This window comes from Anastrepha obliqua, chromosome 3, assembly GCF_027943255.1.
Source record: "Anastrepha obliqua isolate idAnaObli1 chromosome 3, idAnaObli1_1.0, whole genome shotgun sequence".
Lineage (NCBI taxonomy): Eukaryota > Metazoa > Arthropoda > Insecta > Diptera > Tephritidae > Anastrepha > Anastrepha obliqua.
Genome location: NC_072894.1, coordinates 40,827,225 through 40,849,220, shown reverse-complemented (window position 1 = coordinate 40,849,220; position 21,996 = coordinate 40,827,225). Strand labels below are relative to the sequence as shown.

Here is a 21,996-nt window from a genome sequence, read left to right as displayed (position 1 = left end):
CTACAGAAATCAAACTTTCGAACTCAAAATTTGAATGGTAAACGTTAATTGTAATTATTTATGCAACACAATTCATGAAAAACTTAAAAAAGTCAAGAAAAAATAAATATTCATATATCTATTTTTGATTTGTATATTTCGATTTATTTTTTTGCCAATAATAGTCATAAATTCTTAAAATTATAGTATATGAGTTTTTCGTTTTGATTGGTCGTTTGCCAAACTGTGTGTGCAAAGATTTTTTCTTGTTTTTTTTTTTTTTGGTTTTAATAATATAACGAGTTTTGTGTGCTAACACTAATTTAGTTGGCTTACCTATATGGTGTAAAAATTATTTGAGTCATCTTATAAGTACAAAAACTTACAAAAAATTCAAGAAATGCATAACGGTTTTAAATAAAAGCTATTTCTGTAATGTAAGATACTATTTCTATGGTATTGGATACTTAAATAATTGTTTATATAATTGATAGACTAGTTTAAGACTAATCCCGTTTTTCCATTTCATTAGTATACAATTTAAAGTCAACGAAAAGACGTTTTGAGAACCTGTAACCAGGTTCAATAGCAGTCCTTCAGCAGCTGTATTATACAGATATGCATTTATAATTCAATAAATAAACCCTTTCTTCAAATAAATCATATAAAGTCATGCTTTTTTCTATTATATACTTTTATCATCGGTTTCATCTGAACAAATCATTTTATAAATTGTAATATCAAATAAAATTAAAGGTGAAAACAACGCACATTTCTTCGCACATTGTGAAACAAATTAAATTTTTTTAGTTACAGGGTGAACGATATGAAGTGTTACCAACTTCACACTACTTGTATCTGTAAAACAGCTCATGACATCAACGTCAAAATTGTTCTAATGACAGCTCAATATATTGTTTATAAGCCATCAAAAGTATTTGCGTCTCAGTTTTGTTAAATTTTTTTTTCTGTGATGGAATTCAAAAGTAAGCAATCACACTAGCGTTATATTTGGCTGGAAAATCACAACCAGCCATTGTTCGTGAGCTCAGTCACCTCAAAGTGAATAAAATGTTTGTGTATCGCACTATAAAACGTTACAATAATCCTGGTAGCATTGCAAATCGCTATGGAGGTGAACCAAAATAAACCGCAACAACGCCAGAAATGGTTCGGAAAGTGAAGGCTCGACTTGAACGAAAACCAAGTCGAAGTGGAAGAAAAATGGCCAAAGAACTGAAAATATCGCAAGACAGCATTCGACGCATATTGAAAAATGAACTCAAGGTCAAGGCTTACAAGTTCCAAAAAGCACACGATCTTTCACCCCAGCAAAACAAAGTTCGGTGCGAAAGAGCAAAGGAGTTGTTGCGTTTGCACGAACGTGGCGAATTTCCTAACATTGTGTTTTCTGATGAAAAAAATGTCCCAATTGAGCAGTTCATAAACACTTAAAACGATCGAGTTTACTTGACCGAACGCTCATACGAGAATTTGAGCTTACGTATGGCCACTCGAAGCAATTTCCCATGGCAAGTAATGGTTTGGGCCGCAGTGACCGCTGATGGACGCTTTCCAATCGTTTTTATCGAGCCTGGTATCAAAGTGAATGCGACTTATTATCGGGAAAATGTTTAAGAAGCTGCTTTAGAACAGTGGGCACGCAAACATTTCGGTCGTGTAAACCAAGAATGGTTAAAAAATCATGTTCCACACTTCATTTCGTCCACACAATGGCTTTCGAATTCGCCAGACGCAAATCCGATGGACTATTCCATCTGGTCCATTTTGGAGAGCACGGTGAGGACTAAAAAATATGCCAGTATGGATGCGCTGAAAAAAGCGGTTATAGAGAATGGGCCAAAATACCTCAAGATCACATTCGAGCAGCATGCAACTCATTTTTTGACCGTTTGAAGGCTATAGTCAAGGTAAAAGGTGAATAAAGTGAATATATCGCACCCTAAATACAAAAGGGTCACAACTCAAAATGTACTTCTGCTCAAATATGAACGAGACGTTATCAATAAAACGGTCCGCGGATGACAAAATGGCAAAAATAAATTTTTTGTTTTTTGGTAGGACTGTTATAAGCTTACATGGCGTGATATGTCACATAATTTGTTTTCTGTGCTACTGTAAACAAGTCAAGCTCGAATGTGGAAAATTTTGAGTTGTGACCCTTTTGTATTTAGGGTGCGATATGTTAAAATTGTAATAATTTTTGAACAATTTTGTCTTTGATATCAATAAAAACTAATTTCACTTAAAAAAGTTATGGTCTTTCATGGTTCACCCTGTATATATATATATTTTTTTTTTTTTTGATTCGTTCACTATAAATTATCGATGCAATTGACTTTTTACTAATCAAGTAGCCTTAATAATTAAGGTAATATAATAATTAGGTAATATAAATTGTTCTTGCGCAAATAAATAGTATTAAAAACGTTTACCAATTCTGTGCCGTTATCCCGTTTTGTGTAAAAGTATGCAACTCGAAATAACGTAGCTATTATCCAGAGTATTAAAAACGAATGTGAAATACTTTAGGAGGTAATTCTATGGACTAAACGGAGCAAACACAAGGGTCCGAAAGCTGCCGAGGCAGCCTGAAATAATTGCGACTTGTATAGAGACTTTGCCGTCGATGACACGTTCCGCAGCCTTCTGATTTCAATGAAGTACGTTTCAAATCACTTTCGAAGAAGAACGGTTGCCAAACCCGTCGTGATTTGGTCGAAAACATGAACTGCGATCATAAAGCGATTCTTAGTCACCTTAATTCAATGGAATTTATCGAGAAATTGGCAGCCTGGGAGACTCACGAGCTCAGCGAAAAAAAAAACAAAGAAAGTCGCCTTCAAATTGCTTCGCAACATCTAGCCCGCCATCGAGCAACACGCGGTCATAAATAATGCTTTTTGTTGCGAATCGTCACGTCAGGCGATTTTTGGCGGAACGGCGTTAACACATTGGACGAGAGCTGGGAAGAGGTTGTAAACAGCAACGGCGAATTTATATAATTAATTAATTTATTGATATATTTATTGTTTTTTGTTTAAATAAAAATCTTCGGTAAAAATGCTACGAAATTATTCTCCAACCTAATATTTTTTGTTTTTATCTCATTTTTTGCTTGGGTGTTCTTATCATAGTTGATAGATGTTTTGTGAAATTATTTGTATTGAATTTGAAGAAAATTATCTCTTATTAAAATTGGAAAGAAAGATTCCCACGAAATGTTATTTAAGCCTGCCTAGCAGGTGCTGCTTAACTCAATGGTTGTTCTTTTCAATGAAATTCCTTTGTACCAAACAGCAGTAAACCCAGTTCCAGCCAGACAGTGCTCCAGCTCATTTTCAATTTTCGTTTTGGCCTGATTTAAACCATCCAGAAGTTTTTTTTTTTTGTTTTTGAGATGTTCGCAAACAATAGTTTATGATAATTTTTTTAGCAAAGAAGGTCCTAGTAGCCGCTGTTCTGATTAAGATAGGGTTACGAGTATATTATATATATCCCCTACAAGTAATTATCTTTTAAATGGTCTTGCAACGAATTAATCAAAAAATCACAATAGTGCCAGCCACTGCGTATGAGGGGATTTTAGAAAGCATTCGAATATACTTCAGACAAAGATATTCGGCCTGCTTGGAAATGGAAGGAGAGCACTTTTAACATCTTCTTTTCTGTTTTTGTTTTGCTAGTTTAAACAAAGTCGCACGGTCTGACAAAAGGTGTTGCGTGCGTGAAACATATTGGCATTTACTTTCGCATAGCCAGTTTGTGCAGAATATTGACAATTTTATGGGACGGACTATCTATTTAGTTGTGCGTAGTGGGACAGGAAAAAACTTCCTTATTAACATCACAGACTCATTTTTGAAAAGGAATACAATTATTACTTACTATTTCTTAAAAAGACAGAGACAACAAAGCTTATTCAATATATTTAATATAATGATGCGCGGATGGAGCTGATTTAATTATAGTCCCCCAGACGCTTCTCTTAGCCCACGGTAAGGGTAGTTGAGAATTAGATGCACAAGTTTGCTTGTTGCTTTTTTTGATATTCGCACGCAGTGGTATGTGCTAAGTATACAGAATTTAAATATTTTACATAAAGTTTGGATATCCACAATACTTCACTAATGAATTTACTTTCCTTCATAAATTTTTTCTCCACCAAAGGTGCCAGTTTCGTGTCGAATTCTCATAATTTACCGAAAGCTTTTATTTTGTGCTTCCATTCGAAGAAACTAGATACTGAATACTTTACGCTGTTACTGTAATTAGTGAAATAATACATGAAGTTATTGGCATAAATGATCTTGGCAACGCTGAAATTGAGCAACCTATTTTTTTAAGTTAGTTAGTGAGTTATGGGGTTATATACCTTGTGAGCCCGAAAAAATGGACGATTGTCATAATTTTTTTTAAACATGTTTTAGAACTTTTATTCAAATAAGGCATATATCATACTGAAGGGTAACTCTCGAAGAATACATTTTGGTGTTTTTATTTTAAAAAATGTTATTATTTATTGTTGATATCGCCCCTCCCCCAAAACTCCGTTTTTTAGAAGAGGCTTGCGGTGATCACGGTAGCGCATGAGCAGCTCAAATGAAATCAAAAAAATTAAATGATTATTGTAGGAAAATGTTTTTTAGTGAATCTGAACGGTTTATTTACCCAAAAAAAATTTTTTCGCTTCGCATCAAAAAAACGATTTTTGAGTGGTTGGAAAATTAAAAAAAAATTAATTTCAGCGAACTATGCAAATATTTATAAAAAGTGAAGAGTTCAGATTCACGAGGTGGTAACTTCGAATAATTAAAAAAAAAGTTTATGCAAATCGGTCAGATATTTTTTGAAAAATAATGATCACCGCGACGGTAATTTTCAAAAACCACGACTTCGACAGTTAATTTATGGATAAGGTCGCGCGCTTCCACGGTCTGTAACTTTCGTTCTAGTGCTCCGATCTTTATAATTTTTTGAATTTATATTTTTAAGATGATGTACTTTTAGAGTGTGCCATAAAAAAATTTTCGATTTTTTAGTCCTACACTAGGTATTATATATAACCCCTTACACCAGTTGGCGGCGAATCTTACTAGATAACGTTGTTGTTGTTTCGCATGCCAATTTCTCGTTAAGCTAGTCAGTAGCAGTGTAGTGGCGAATGGAAGAGACCTAATGTATCGCGTTACCACACGCACATGCTTCAAGAACGGTGATTTCAAGTCATTCCTGGAAACCGTTGTCTAAGGCAATTGGTGCAGGCACTGAAGAAAAAATGGGTACAGTATTAAAAATGGCATTGCAAAGTTATGTATGCTTCAGAATGACATCGTTCAAACTCATACTTAGAAACACCGAAATAGGTAACCTTACCTCAACCTCCATACTCTCAGGCGATATTTCACGCCATAATACAGCTTGGTCCCTTCCTACTCATCTAATAAATAGGCTGAAAAGTCCAGGACTAACACACAGATCGATTTAGTTTTATTGCATTCACCACTTTTTCAGTTAGTACTAACCTTAAAAATACAGCTGTGAAAATTTCTTGATTTTCTATTCATTAGTTCGTGAGTTATTGTGCTAAGAGAGACGCTACTTTTGTTAATTTCAAAACAGTGGATCAAAAAGAATTTCGTGTTTTTATTTTATGCTGCTTCTTCATGAGAAAAAATCTCGTTCAAGCCTATCAATGGCATCTAAAGTGGTATAGGGACTCCGCTCCATCAGAAGCAATAATAAAACAATGATTCGCTGACTTCAAAGGAGGGGGTAACACTTGAAAACAAAAAAAATAAATCCACAAAATCAGTTTGAATGATCAAAAAGTGAAATCGCGTGAGTTAGCTGATATCGCAAAGATATTAAAAAACGTGTTCGCTGCATATTCGTATTGCATGAGGTTTTGACTATGAGAAAGCTCTGTTCTAAGTGGGTGCTGCGTTTGCTCGCTGTTGACCAAAAACAAGAAAGTGTTGATTATGGCAAAACGTTGGCAAAAGTATACCTATGAATTGAACTTCGCATTCCTACCACATCCACTGTATTCACCAGCTGTGGCTCCCAGCGACTACTGGCTATTCGTAGACCTAAAAACTATCCTCGCCGGTAGGGAAATTTCGCTCGAATGAAGAGGTTATCGCTGAAGCGCGGGCCTATTGTGAGGCAAAAAATAAATCGTTCTACAAAAGTGGTATTGAAATGTTAGAGCGGCGCTGGAATGATTGCTTTGTTCTTGATCAAAATTACGTTGATGAATAAAGCTAATTTTGAACACAAAAAAAGAAGAGTTTTCTTTGTGGGGTCCGGGACTTTTTAGCCCATGTGTTATGTTGTACTGTTTGACGTAAAACGGTACTGCTCTTTGTCCATACTATTACTTCTTTAAGCTTTAAACGCCACATCTTTGAGAACGGTTTGTTTGTTGTATGAAATGTTTATGATTTGGTTAAGCGAGTACTATTTTTCAGTAGTTCCTAGTAGGCCATGATATACAGGTATCGTCGTTATGCAAATTTAAATGGGGCTGTTTTTCTGAATTTTGTGTTGTTACCTCGCCAAATGTGAAATATTGTGTGTTAAGTTTATTAAACTTTGTTCTTTAAGTAGAGATATAGAAAATAATTTATACTGTTATAACTTTTTCATGTCAGTGAATAATCTCATTTCTGTATTAATTTTATATATTTTAATATCTAATGTTTCTTAGTTCCTTCTGTAAGAATATCAAAATACGGTGTAAAATGTCGAAAACTCAATTAGCAGAAAGGTCGTGGAAGAAATGCGCTTCAGAGTAGATAAGATAAAGATACTAAATATATTTATTTCGATAGAAAAGAAAAAGTTGCTCGTTTAAGTATCCACTATTTTACATTATTTTTTAACACCCTACAGATACTCTTACATACATACTTACTCTTATGTAAGTGAATGGCAATGATTCGCTTACATTACAAAAAAATGTGTGTACTCTGTGTATAAAATAACATAATAATTATTTTCAAATTTAATTTCTTAAAATACTGATTTACTGTAGTTGATATCTGTGTTGAGCAAATTTTAATTGTTAGGTCAGTTAAAAGTTCTCAATTGATTAATCGCTATTAAATGTGGCTTGGGGCTATTAGCAATTAATTAATTTTTAATGTTTTAATGAATTCAATTAAAAACTAGGAATTAAAATTTGATACTGTACAGGGAAAAAACCTTTAATCATATTCAAAAATTTCCGGATAAAAGTGCTTTCTTGCAAACTTTATTCTAAATTCTTTTCCAATTGAATTTTCTTAATCTTCCCTTTCAAAAAATGTTTCTGATAAACACTTTTAAATACAGGATCTCGGGATGTTTTTTAAAGAACCTCAGAATCCTGGCATTAATAAAAGCAAATCTCTTGATTTCCATATTGCGGGATCGACATCCTATCTGGTACCCATTTTGTAATATATAAATTGATTTAAATTTTGTTTAACCAGTTTTTAGCTTGGTTTAAACTTTTTACATCGTTGTCAACCCCATTGAAAAATATTTAACATCAAAGGATACTCAAACACTTTTTGTTTGATACCCACACACACTACACTCGTAATACCCTTTTCCTACTTTTTCGGAAAATGTACCTTTCAGCTCTTCTGGGACCATATTTGACCTTTCGGTTGATCGATAGTGATGCCTAAACATAGTATGGCTATTCGAGTCAAATATAAAGGTTATCGACTAAGTAGTTTTGTTGTCTATAAGTCACATACAAACAAGCAAACATTCATCTTTGTACGTTCATAAGTATATATATGCAGTATATTATAACGCATCATGTTAGTGTTTTTTTTATCAATAAGTGGTATTGAGATTTATTCTGTAGTGTATGCAGTCTTGCAACTACGGTACCACATATTCGTACAAGCGCTCTCTTAATTTGACATTAGTTTTACTACCTTCTCTTTCTTTTCTCAATGCATTGCTCACAACAACTTCTAACTCATATTATTTGTCGAACTAATCGAAATTTAGCTTGCATGCAAAATTCATGCTACGTTGTTGTTCTTATACTTAAGGAGGGAGCCGCATGTGGAAGCCTAAAAAATCGATTTTTTTCGAAAATCTGAAAGTATAGTATCTAAAGAATGTACTGTGAAATTTTCATGCGGAAATTTCCAATATTATAAGCTGTGCAGCCCATTAACTAGGTAGAGAGCGGTCCGCGCACTCCTGTACCTCAAACTTTAAACTCAATTATCTCGAAACGACTTTTTTAAAAACTGCTCGTGTTGTAACTCAAAAAGTTATCGACCGATTATGATTGATTGAGGCCGATTATGATTGATGAGGCCTTTTTGTACTTTACTATCGGAAGGATAAACCTAAAATTTCACATATTTCGCGTTGATAAATTACTTTTTGGGGGTTTAAAATGCCAATAAAATAGCGCTAAATTCTGACTTTTTTTCAAATGCTTATTTTATTATTAATTTTATAATTGTTTTTTAATTTATAAGTTCATCCTTCCCGTTAATATGGTATAAAAAAAAAAAAACAATTTCATTTTTTTGTTCCAGATTGATAGATTAAGAGTAATAATAGAGCAGTTGAGACTTCGCGCCGTAGGCAGCCGACAAGGAATGATCCTGAGCCGCCATTTTGGAAAAAAAACTTTTTTTTACTCTCGAAAGGTTAAATAAAGTCGTGTTAAAGATTCAAAATAATATAATTGTTTTATCACCTTAAAAGATATGTTTGAAATATTACCGACTTTGAGGCTTCTAAATACATGAGGCTCCCCCCTTAAATCGTTGCATTTTAAAAATCATACTACAGTAGGTTCTGTTTTTATGCGGTAGATACGTTCCGCAAGAAACAGCATAAAAAAGAAACAGCATAAAAAAAGCTACTAGTTCTATAGTAAAACTATAGATACGTTTCAAATGCTAAAACCGCATAAATCTGAAATAATCGCATAAAAAAGGGCACTAGTCCCATATTATTACTATAGATACGTTCCATAGACCGCATGAATCTGAAATAATTAAATAAAATCGCTTAAACAAAATATTGTATCTTTGAAAATTATATCTTTATATATCTTCCATACTTGTAGGGTTAGCATTTCTGATGTAATCTGTGATGAGTTTTTGCTTAGCTGGTTTAGAATCTTGTTTATATGTACAATTCCCGATAGGTCGACATGCATTTTGTAATTAAAGAAAAAAACCGCACTATTTCAAAACCGCATAAAAAAAAGCCGCATAAAAACAGAACCTACTGTACTGAGAACATATTCGTTTAAACCTATCACTTAATATTAAAGACAAAACTTACAGAACTTAGAATGTTAATTGGTCCTCCAGTTTTATTAATAACTTCAGAAATAAGTTTTGGCATTGATTTTACTAAATAGTGCAGCACGGTATGGTCCAATTCTTTCCAAACTTCTTTAATGTCCAATTCGAGTTCCAGTACAATCAAATACTGGTGTCCTTGCCCTTTTTGTCCAAAATTTTACGCATCATGCACTTTCGGAGGCTATCCACCGGGCTCAAATCGGAACTGCATGCAGGTCACTTCATAAGCGAAGTCAAAGAAACTTGAATGGTAGCGTTATTTTGTTGAAAATTGCTCCCTTCATCCATTTCATCATCCAAAAATGAGACGAGAACTTCGTCCAAAAATTCCGTGTATATTTTGGAATTCATTTTGTTCGGCACAAAGCGCATTTCCTCTTGATGGCAAATACTCTCTTAGGTGGAATACCCACACCATAACGTGGCCATCATTAAAGTTTCTTTTTGACAAACGTATGTATGTCGTTGTTACGCAAATCGTACCAATAAGTTAGGTTGTCCACTGAAGAATACATTCAGGCTCATAGCCCATTGTGATGCCGCGTTGGGTACTTTTTAAAAATCATCTAATTCATTAAAGTATTGTCTACCTAAAATAGTGAGTCTACGTTTGGTTAGAATAGAACAGTGGCGCAAAAGGTGCTGGATCGTCTCTTCCTCTTCCTCATTACGCCATTTTTCATCCGCTGCTTTTACAATTCCCTCAAAGATATGCAGCCTAAATGTATGCATGGGTATGCCTATGTCATTGTCTATGTACTCATCGGTCAATTTGGTGCCGAATTTGACTAGTTCATCGGTTCTGCAGTTACCCTCAATGTCACAAAGGCCAGGAGGCCAGGAGCCCATGTTAACTTTAAGTGAAATGACTCAACCATCTCGTTAAAAGATGTGCGGCAATTCATGACTACCTTGGAGGTTGACGACTGCTTTGTGAGGAATTTTTTCACCGCCTGGTTATCTATAAAAATGTAGATATCATCTCCAGGTATTACAACTCTCTGTACCAGTGTCGAGGCTTTCATTATTGCCGTCAGTTCAGCCTAAACGACACTATAGTAGCCGGGGAACCGAACACTAAAGGAAACCGCAGATGGGCCGAATATACACCTCCTCCCATTCTGCTCTCGAGTTTTGAGGTGTGTGTATATATGGCCGGGTTCGGCCTGTCTTACCTCGTCCCGTTCCCACTCTTCGCTCAAAGTTTGGGGGGTTATGAACGTTCTAGTGGCAAGTGTAGGCGGGAAGTCATACCAATAACAAATCTGCTGTCGAAGTTGAATGTTTTTCGTTGGAGAACAAAACATTGTCCCACTATGTTTTTGAGCGAAGTCTAATAACCCTTATCTGCGATGCGTTTTCAACACAGGCTTTCACACCGGGTTTTTTTTTCCATTTTACTTTATCTGCGTTGCCTAAAATGCGTGCGATGTTCCTGGTGCGTGCGATGTTCCACTGAAAGACTTCTTCTACAGCTTCTCTTTTATTTGATACGAATTAAAAAAAAATGTATCGTGGCTTCGTTTTTATTTTTATATATTTGGTTGTTAGTCAGTTTTTGATTGCCTTTCGAAGGCTTTCTCACGCCGTACTTTTAGCTTCTGTAATATAAGAGCGCACCATTGCCTCTGAAATTCCGATTCTTCGCCCACTCATAAGATTTGAATAGACTTCCATAGGTTATATGTAGATTGATTTGGGACTTTTCGGAATTATTGAGATAATATTTTCCACTTGGCATTTTGATAAAAATCTTGAAAAGCATATTGTTAAAATAATTTTGCGATTGAATTATTAAAAAACTTACTACTTATCAATTTGACGCTAAAAAATAGTTATTTTTTTATTCACTTCAATGTTGGTGGCAATGTTGAGTTAGAAGTTGTTGTAAGCAATGCATTGAGAAAAGAGAGAGAAGGTAGTAAAACTAATGTAAAACTAAGTGAGCGTTTATACGAACATTTGGTACCGTAGTTGTAAGACTGCATACACTACAGAATAAATCTCAATACCACTTATTGATAAAAAAAAAAACACTAGCATCCAAGAATGATAGATGATTGCGCCAATCAGAGAATGTGTGACGCCGAGTTGTGCAGTGTTGCCAACCATTGCTCTTCGCAATAAGTTCAGTGCTTTTTATAAATTAAAATGCCAAAATTTGTAAGTTAGTGTTTGTTTTTTATTTTTAATTTAAAGCTACCGAAACTATAAGTTATTATTAAACAAAAAAAATGTTCACTCTGAGAAGATTTTAATGTTAATGAAAATTTGTTGATTTTTATAAAATTTGATATTCTAAAAGTGCAAATCTAATTTTTTGATTCTTTTAAGGTTATGCAAGAATATTAAATGCTCTTCTCTCAACTCTTCTTGACAATGAAAACCTTTTTACCCATTTTAAAAAGCGTTTGAATTTACTGAATGCGAAGTAAATCCATAGAAGTGTAATCGTTTCTTCCGGTCCCCAATCCTTAGTGGGGCTGAGGGCATCTAGACGTGTATTCATAGTAAAAATAAGGAACAAAATACTACTGAAGAAACTATAACGGCATTTTTACAAAAAGAATACCTTATCTTGTTACATAACCTCAAAAACAGCAAAAAAGTCGTTCCCTTAACAAAAGAGTTCCTCTTAACCAAAAAAACTCATAAATTAAATTTTACATATCCATAACACATACATTAAAAAAACGCACATTTTAAAGACATTTTGTTCCGCAAATAAAGTTCTTTAAGTAATTAATTAAAAAACTTAGTGTTTTATTTTCTTTAAATGGGCATTTTAGTGCGTTTTTATATCCAAAGCAAGGCAACACTGCAGTAGCGAGAGAGAAATTTGACTGCTGGAAGCAGAAGAACACCAATAAGAACTGCAATCGCGGGCAATGCGACCAGATGTTAAAAAAAAGTAAAGCTAAATAAAATTAAGTAAATTATTAAACTAATTTAAAAAATGTATATTTTACAAAATTATAAACATTACTTTTAATTAGAATAGGCTAGAAAAATTTCATGTGGAATGAACTAAAACTCCGAGACTAAATAACAAAAATTATGCTAAATCAAGTTGCGAAAATGGTAATCTGGCCATACTGGAGCTAAAATCACGTAACTCGTTGTCAAATTTGCTGAGAGCAAAGTAACGGTACCACGATAGGCGCCATCTCATTATTCTTTCCATCATGACTAACATCATCCTTCATAATATCCATTCGTATATTCACATGTACGTACAAAGATGTATGTACTTAGTCGATTTTAATTCGAGTAGTGCGAATATCGCACCTTTAGTTGAAGTCCGTAAAGATAAGTATAGTCATTATTTATTTTTTATTATTATTATTGTTGTTTTTTTAATAAATTATTTTAAAAACATTGCAAAATAATATTTAAACACAAGCTGTCAGGGCTATAGGCCTTTTTTTCATAGAACAATTAAAAAAGTAAATTGCAATTTAAAGTTTAGTCAATTAACGAGAGGATTCAAATTTAATTAGCTCATGCCCAACACTGGTTGATATAATTTCATTACATATTTTACCTATGAGTAGTTATAATTATACGTATTACTTAACATATTATTATATTTAGCCTTAGCAGCTCACCCTACTCACAATTTTATTTGTGTCATTGAATTGAATGGATTAGCGGGGAGTTCCATTATAAACATGCATTGAAAAATGACACTTTTAAATTTTGTTATCAATCTGAAATACGTAAGCGATTTGTTGATGTTGGGAATGAGAACGAAAAATAAATAAAATTTCAAATTGATCACCATCGTAACGCTGCAAACAAAGATATATAAATAGTCAGCTTAGATGTATACAAATAAATGCTTCAAAAATCAAACAATTAATTTGGGTCTAAAAATATTTATTGTCAAAGAAAAAAACAAATTTAGTTTGCAACAATACAATGTTACGCCCACTACTCTGCTTACCAATTTCCGCCTACATTTTCTGCTCCGATAGCAAAGCAGCCCATATACTGGCTATTAATATCAAATATTTATTTTTTAATTATAAGCAATTTGAATAATAATTGAAGCATTTAGTTATGTACCAGCAGCTTTGCGTGGCTACAAAAGCGTTCAATTGCATAAAAAAATAGTAAATTTAATGAGAAATTTAAACAAATTTTGGGGAATTGAGTTAAAGATGTTCAAAAGCAATGAAATTTAATCATAATTTTCATTACAGTAACCAACAAAAAATGCATATATAGAAAATGTTAAAAAGCATTTTGTATAAATCAAAATAAGTAAATCGGGGATTAGGTAGAGTAAAGCGTTTCATGTGTATTCCATTTTCCACAATTTCTAGTAATCAAAATTTTAGTAGCGCGGGGATGGCGAAAAAAATCATTGCACACAACAGCCTTAAAAACATAAATTTACTGTCCGTTGATTTTTGGGCTATAATAGTTAGTAGAGGGGTTATCAAAAATAAATAAAAGCTTAAACGAAAAATTCAAAAGCATTTAAAGCAAAGCACGCAAATCTGCTGCCCTTTAGAACAAAAGTATATAAGAAGCATTTGTCGTACTACATCGAACAGGAACGGTCTATGCCAAAATGAAACCACTTAAATACAAACCATGCAAGACAATTACAAAATCGGACAAAAATATTTAAGTCATTTAATGAACGGGTCAAGCAATGCTTCAAAGTTTATAGTGCGTTTTCGTTTTCAATTCATTTCATAAAATGCCAAACTTGCAAACCGACTCGTATCACAGATATGGAACAAGGGTGTGATAGTAATTTAACGGGTCTCCGCATGAGGAAATTCAAGTTTTTAGAGTTTTTCAAGAGAAGGTTTTCAAGGCTAGGTCTTTAAAATTGAGCTCATTGTCCACAAGTAAGTTACAAATATATCCCAATTACATATTCAAATAATTTAACCTCGTCATAACTAAGAAATGATTCATCAATGTCCAGCTAATTACTAATTCTTTATAGGCTAAAAAGGAACTATTTTATGTACTAGCAGAGAAATTAGACTCCTTACGCCATTTGTCATATAAATTCTTAAATGCGTTTCAAGAGTTTGGAATCCACTGTGTCAAGTAAACAAGAAGAGGTCCAAAAGTAGTTCAGAAATATTTTTTTTATTCTAAGGGTCGTGCACTGGTAGAAATAGTTTCAATCTTACGAAAGTCACTGTTGGGTCACCCTAATGGCATTCGCAACGAATATTCAAATACTTAAATATTCACTCATAATGTAAACTGAAACAGTATGTGACAATTGTGTGTTATACACCTTAAGGTTAATCAGCACTTGTTTTTCTGTGAAATAAGTAGGCGTTGATTTTCTCTAGAAATAAGCAGGCTTGGATTGAAATATTTTTTGTATATAAAGGGGAACATTTTTGCAAATGCTGCAGGATTTTGGTTTCCTAAAGGATTTTGGTTTTGTACTCATTTCGTCTCAGACTACAGGATTTTGTCATCATTTCGTCGCAAATAACAGGATTTTGGTTCAACACCAGGATTGTGGTTTCCTTACCGCAGAATTTTCGCTGGTCAACATTTGTGCACCCCCCCTACCTAAATTTTGTGCTGCCTTGGGAAATAATCCTTGGTTCAACAGTCACCTTCTGTCAGTTTTTGCTCTATGGCAGTAATATATCTTTAGATTTTTATATTTAATTCACTTAATAAATTATCTTTAAGTCAAGTTGCACTGAAGGAAATTCATATAAATAAAATTCATTGAATTAAATTCTGAACTTAACAATTCTTTTTAATGCCAAGATTTTATTAAGCTAGGATTTTAACAAGGATACAAAGTATTTAGAAGTCAGAGTCTTTTTCAAAATAAGGAAACGATCTTATTTTTTTTTTCTAATAAATAAATAAAACAGTTTAAACTTAGTTTGTGTATGTGGCATAACGCTAATTTTTTATTAAATAAAATAAAAGTCCAAATATAACTTTTTTATGACTTTTATTTTGAAAGTGGAAAAAATCCGAGCCCTGTTATAGGTATATCTACGTCAGTGGTGATTTGAGAATGGGAATGTGTAGGCACATCGCTGGATACTTTGAAGCGAACAAAATATGTAGATATTGATGAGCAAATAAATACTTTTCGAGGAAAACTTTAAAAGCTATCTACTTTTTGAACACACCTCTTACTTGTAATGGGGCAAAACAACAGCCCAAATACATACGGGTTTTGTAAAAGCTTTAAAGCACCTTCAAGTACCTTTAAAGCTCATCAAACTGTATGCTTGTACATTTCTTCGTACGCTTGGGGTTGCAACCCGTGACTACATTATGCTACATGCTCATACATATATTTATATTTCAGTTATTAAGTGTTACAAGGATGAGATCGTAAGACTTGCGCTGTTTGGGTTAATTTATTACCGAAGCTGTTTTCAGTTTTCGGGTACTCGAAAGAGGTGAAGACTTAAGCTACTGTCGAGCGCTAAAATAGATGCATACTTTTACTTACTTTAATTTTTAATCTCATGTTACTTTGGCACCAAACCATATTTCGTGCTCAAAAAGTAACCGAAACTCAGTAACATATGTCTATTATTGACCAACGCTTCAAAATATTGAAAACTAACTTGAAAAATTGATATAGGTTGACTGCTTCCTTATTTCTGAGGCGCTGAATGAATGCTTATTGATCTGAAAACTGTTGAAAGACGAATAGTCAGTCGAAGCGATGATAATAATTTGCGGCCTAGATGATGGTGTCTGACACCATTAGATTACTTCTTTGTGGGACGTCATTAAGAATAAATAATACGCCAACCATCAAGAATTATACAAGATTTGAAACTTAAAATTGAATTAGCCATTGGGGAGCTAAGCGCCGAAACTCTCGAAAATGTATTGAAAAATTTAGTTGGCAAATGGGTTAATGCAAAGTCAGCTGTGCAAGACATTTGAATGAAATTTTGTTCGATGTTTAATGAGAGGTTTAGATAGACCACCTTGTAATATTGATGGAATTGTGAAATTTCGCAAAATCTATCGAACCCTTCGGACCGGTCTTAGCCGCTTAGACCTTTGATTGGTACTTTGTTCGTGTCAGTCATTAGCAGATAGTTGTGGAATTCGTTTCATTTATTTCTATGCTCTCCCTTAAAATGTTGATCTCACCGTTGTCATAAGTAATACCACATTTTCAAATATTCCCTGAGAGCGGAGAGGCTTTTCTGACTGTGGTCAATGTTGCTTGCCGTAGTCCAATCAAAGCAGGAAGTAAACGCATGTGGCTACTAGAGTTTCTATGCATACAACTAAACAAAATCATGCAAAACGTAAGATTCTTATATAGCCATGCAATTTATGTATTTACTTATGGAATGTTCTTGCATGCGTGAGAAAAGTGATAAAATTTGCTAAAACATAAAATATGTAATTAATTTCGTACCAATAGACTAGTAGCGCATAACAACAAACACTACAAAAGTGAGCAGGGCATACAAAAGCAAAAAATAAAATTATATTACGAATGCAAAAATTCCAACATACATACATACGAATGTATGAATAATATTTTTACAAATACTGCGAAGCTTTAAATCATAAATACAACGCAACAAATGTCGGTTAGTTGAGCGCGAAATTGAAGCAGAATATCCGGATGTTGTTAGTGGTAAGCTTTGTTTTCTTCTTTTCTTCACCACAGCACCACAGCACGACAGTCAGCCAAAACACATAAATAACAAGTATATGTATGTATATATATTTGAATAATACACAACATAGGTTGAGCGCGAGTACCATGTGACTATTGTCTCAACAGAAAAGCGGGGCTTAAAAAGATACGTTATTTTTTTTTTGTTTTTTTGCATATGTTTCGGGGATTTAAAGCGTAAGCAGATAGTTTATTTGCAGATGTATGTAACACGACCAGAGAGAGAAAGAGGTTTAAGGTGTTTAAGCAGAGCAAAGGAGCGGATAGCAGGTACAAAGACACAGCAGGTGCGCAGGTGATTAACTGAATGAAGCTCCACGTAAGTATGTATGTAGTTGAACGGCGGAAATTCTACATCGATTATGAATTGCATGAAGATAGTTGTTAGTCCTTGTTGAAATTATTTATTGATTTTTGCTGAGCTTAGTTGCGACAAAATTATTGTTTTTGTAGTTGCGATCAAAATAATAATAATTTAAAGGCGAAGGAGTATTTATATTTTCATTTAATTTTTTTTTTTTTCTATATATGTTTTGCAGAAAATATTTTTTATAGATTTTGATCAATAAATGTGTGATCGCAATAAATAACCCGTTCCAGTTGATGGCGTATTTTTTTAATTCTATAAAAGCGCAACTACAATCTCGCTAGTAGCAAATATCAGTACATATGAATATGCATGTTTAATAGTATATGTATTTTTAAATAAAATAAAATAATTTTACAATATAAAATGAAAAATCTAAGAAGCATTTGAAGCAGTGCAACATTTAGGTTACCTGGTGATCTGCCGTACAAAAACCCACAGCGTGCCAAAGCGACTTAAGGATGGATATTGGTTAAGGGAGTTATTATAGGGCCGAGAAATTTCAGTTTTTATGAGCTTATATACGAGTATTAATACGTTTTTTCGGTTTTTACTCCTTTTAGCCTAACATTTTGGAATACTTTTTACGTGGTAAAGTGATTTCTTTTATCGTAGAAACTTATTTTCTTTAAATATGTTATTATATAAGTGAAAAAAAAATATACGATTTTCACTATAATTAACAACTTAAAGTTTTAAGAAGCCATTTTAGTACACAACTGAAAATATATAAAAACTTGGAAATTTTTAAATTAAAAGAACTCTTCTCTTATGTTTCCGTAGATATTTAAAACTTTTCTTTACTCATGGTATAATAAAATTGGGACACATTTTTAATTGCGTTTTTAAGTTTGTTGGTTTTTATAGTTGTACATATGTGCGAGAGTGTGATTTGATATAAGTAGTTACTAAAAAGTGTAAAATTACGTGTGTGTGTGTTTGTGTTGATATGAGTAGTTGGTTAACAATTTATTATAATGGATTTACTGTGTTTCTTTTATTAAAGAATTCATCAAAAAAGATATGGGTTAGCATTCAATTTCCTTTACTCAATTTATTAAAAGATTTCAATTTACGTAAGGCCGTAACCTCAAAATATGAAATGTACTGGTTCCTCATTTATTGCGGTTAGTTGATTTCTAAATAATTCCTCACAAAGCTGCCCAGCCGATTGAAAAAACATTTTTGCTAAGTTAATTTGCGGAAACTAAGTCGAAATTAGTTCAGCCTTAAATTATGTTATAACTCATTTCCCATCTCTGATGCCATGATAATCTATTACTTAGTATACCTGCCACTGAACGTGTGAAGAAACCATTCATTTCTGGAACTATTATCAGTTTCTCCTAACCGCCTCCTGTGTCGACCTGTCATCAAAAATTCTCTGCTCAACCGAGGTCATGTTTTCAGAGATGTCTCTGAGACCAGAAACAGATATATATACTATACTATCTTAGAGCTTCACAATTCACTTTAAGAAATGATAAGCAAAATACCTTTAAATCATAGCCGCGATTTGTGCAAATAGATGGAGATGTAGAAATGTCCCAGTCTGTAGTAACCGTAAAGCTGCATTTAAGTTATTGGACACCTTCATTATTATTTCAGAGCGAGTTCTTGACTAGTTTAATAAACATAGTGAAATTGGTCATATGAGAGTAGCTAGAAATTAGATATCTGCCCGTTTTCAAATTTAAACTCTGATTAGGTTTTGAGTGGTCAGGAACTAGTTCTATATCGAGAGTAGCTAAGAATTCCATATTTAATGATTAATGATACGAGACCAGCTGAATGTGAACTGTGCTCATGGTGTAGGGAGGTAGGTGAAATGGTTGAAGTACCACTCTGGTACTCCCCAAGTAGCACTAAAACGCCGTTTTGATCCTATTTGAGACCTCCCACAGGCAGATATCTACAGCCAGCCAGAGCTGTTGATATCATGGAGAAGATTGATGGGACTTAGGTTGATGCACTGCCTTGGCTATCGAAGAAAGGGACACCCAGTGACATTAACCGTCTAGCTGCCAAACCCGGACATTTACAAAGAAAGTGAGCAACAGCCTCCTTCTCCTCACAGCTTCTGCAATCAACCGAGTGTGCGCCGATTGTCCAATGACCGCGGACAGCTAAGAGTTTTGAAATTGAATGGTGTGGAGCCGTCGGGATTTTCTGAGTCTTCCTTCTATTGCACTGCGGTCGAAGAGTTTTCGAAATAGCACACGAAGATTTCTTTTCTGCGCTTTCCTGAGAAATAAGTTGGGCAATTCGCCTTTGATCACTGTCAAGGGGATGCCGATGACCGGGTAGGGTGATGCTGATTGTTGGGTAATTTTTCTGACAAGCTCATCAGAAATTTTAGCTCATGGTGTCTTCAAACCTGTTCTAATGGAATGAATGCACCCACTGCCATTCAAACAATGGCGTGACTTTTAAGAATTTATTGCAACTCAGTATCAACAGTCATGTCCTGACGAAGGCGAAATAAATATGACATTCCTAATAAGATGTCAAAAACAAATCAGCTGAAAGCAGATGATCTTTGTGGCTAGTGTAGAAGGGGCTGAAGCTATCTCACGGCATGTTTGCTCAAGATTCAGTTTCCCGTTGAGACCCATAATCGATAGAAACTCTTTTCAAAGTTATTTCAGTTATAGGAAGTTTTTTCAGTAATGAGGCTCACATCACTCCAAAATATGCAATGCTTGGTAAGGTATAATAATGAATGATTAGATTAGGTTAGCCGGGTTGCTTATCTAAGACAAGACGCTCGGTGGCCCTAAGACCTATTGTGATACCTGCATTTGATTTCCATCCCCTAACTAAGTTGCTTAAACCACTTAGATCTTTCTAAGGAGGTAACTAGTCCCTTCAGTGAGGTATTTTACAATTTTCCAAGGTTTTTAAAGAAATATTCGCTAAAATATTTGACAAGGCTTCTGTACCTATGAAAACGCGGGTAGTTGACTTTTGGATCCAAGCAGACATTTTGTCCTTTTAAGATACAGTTTTGGCTAGATGGCTTTGGATACCCTGCAGTTAGTAGTTAGAGACCAAATTGTTAGCTACCGCGATTACTCTCAAGTCAATCGCAGTGTACAGTTTGCTTAGGGGAACGCTAACGCCCTCTACCACTCGCTGATGGACAAGCTCAAAGCCTATCCTTGCGCCCTCATCCGCTCTTTCATTTAGCTCCACTTCAGAGTGGCCACGAATCCATCAAAGTGTGGAGTTGTGCTGTTGGATGAACGAGAGCGGCCTTCTGCACTCTTTAATACATCTTGAGTTGATACCCTATGATCAAAAAGTACCGTGAATGTTTAATTTAAACGAACCGCGCACGTGGTCCATATTTGTTCTTATGTTGGTAGGACTGTAACACATATATCTGTCACTATTTATCCGTTTTGAAGCGTTTGAGAGATGATGTACGTCGAAAACGGCCGGAAATGTGGGCAAGCAGGTCTTGAATTTTGCATGATGATAAAGCCCCATCGCACCGAGCTTAAATTGTGCTGGATTATTTGACCAAACACCATGTAAATACCATCGTGCAAGCACCGTTTCACCTGATGTGACACGTGCGACTTCGTTTTGTTTGTTTCCCAAGTTTAAGTTACCACTTCATGGAAGGAGATCTCAGTCGATAGAGGAGATCAAAGCGAATGCGACGAAGGAGCTGAAGACCATCCCTTCGTCGGCCTACCAGGGTTACATGGAAGACATTGGCATTTGTGCCTTGCTTCAGACGGGTCATATTTTGTAGGAGATAGTTTGCTTTCGATGCGTCTTGCAAGTGTTCCACAGATACTATGATATAGCTGATGCCTGCTACTTTAATCGTGGAAGCAGTTTTGGCCGCTATCACGTTAACTTATAAATCAATGGGTGGAAATATTTACGATCACGTCCAGTGCGACCTAAGGCGTTGATCGGAGTGTCTGTACCGCATCCCACCACAAGAAAGCTCCGTAAGTCAAAAGGGGTAATCGTACTGTACCGTCCTCATTTCTAACCAAATGCCTTCATACAGATAAAGATGGCATGACAAGCTCTCTTTACTCGTTCATCGGTGTTCTTTGTCCGAAAAAGCTTGCAGTTCAGAATTGTGTCAATATATTTGGCTTTATTTGATAAGATTAGTGTTACTCCATCCACAGATGGTAACTGAAAACTCGGTATATTTTATCTTCCAGAGAACAGAACTAATTCGGTCTTGGCTGGGTTAACCATTAGACCGTTTGAAGTCGCTCGCTTAGAGAATTTCCTTAACGCTGATTGCATGAGACCACTGATAGTCGAGTGGTATTTCTCTGTCATCGGGACGAATACATCGTCTGCATAAGCAACTATACCATAAGAAAACTAACTATAAGAAAAGTATCAAGTTTTCTTGCTCATGGAAATAAGCAGTTTATTTAAGACCACTTTAAGGCCAGAGTAATAGCGAGAAATTTGTATTTTCATGATTTTTTCTTATAGAATTCACGATAAAGTCCAAGGATGATGGATTACATGAATTCTCTCCACCGAGATAGAATCGATTAATTACATATTTTCTTTTTAATTTTAATTTTATAATTTACATAAATTTTCACTTTGTAAACCGATATCTTTTTTGA

The 21,996-nt window shown here is 34.4% G+C and overlaps 1 protein-coding gene across 1 annotated transcript in view; it reads right to left on the bottom strand.

Moving 5' to 3' along the window:
* The window catches only part of LOC129241687 (cell adhesion molecule Dscam2-like), a 309,207-nt gene that overhangs the window by 25,771 nt on the left and 261,440 nt on the right, over nt 1-21,996 (bottom strand). The gene's annotated exons all lie outside the window — the stretch shown is intronic.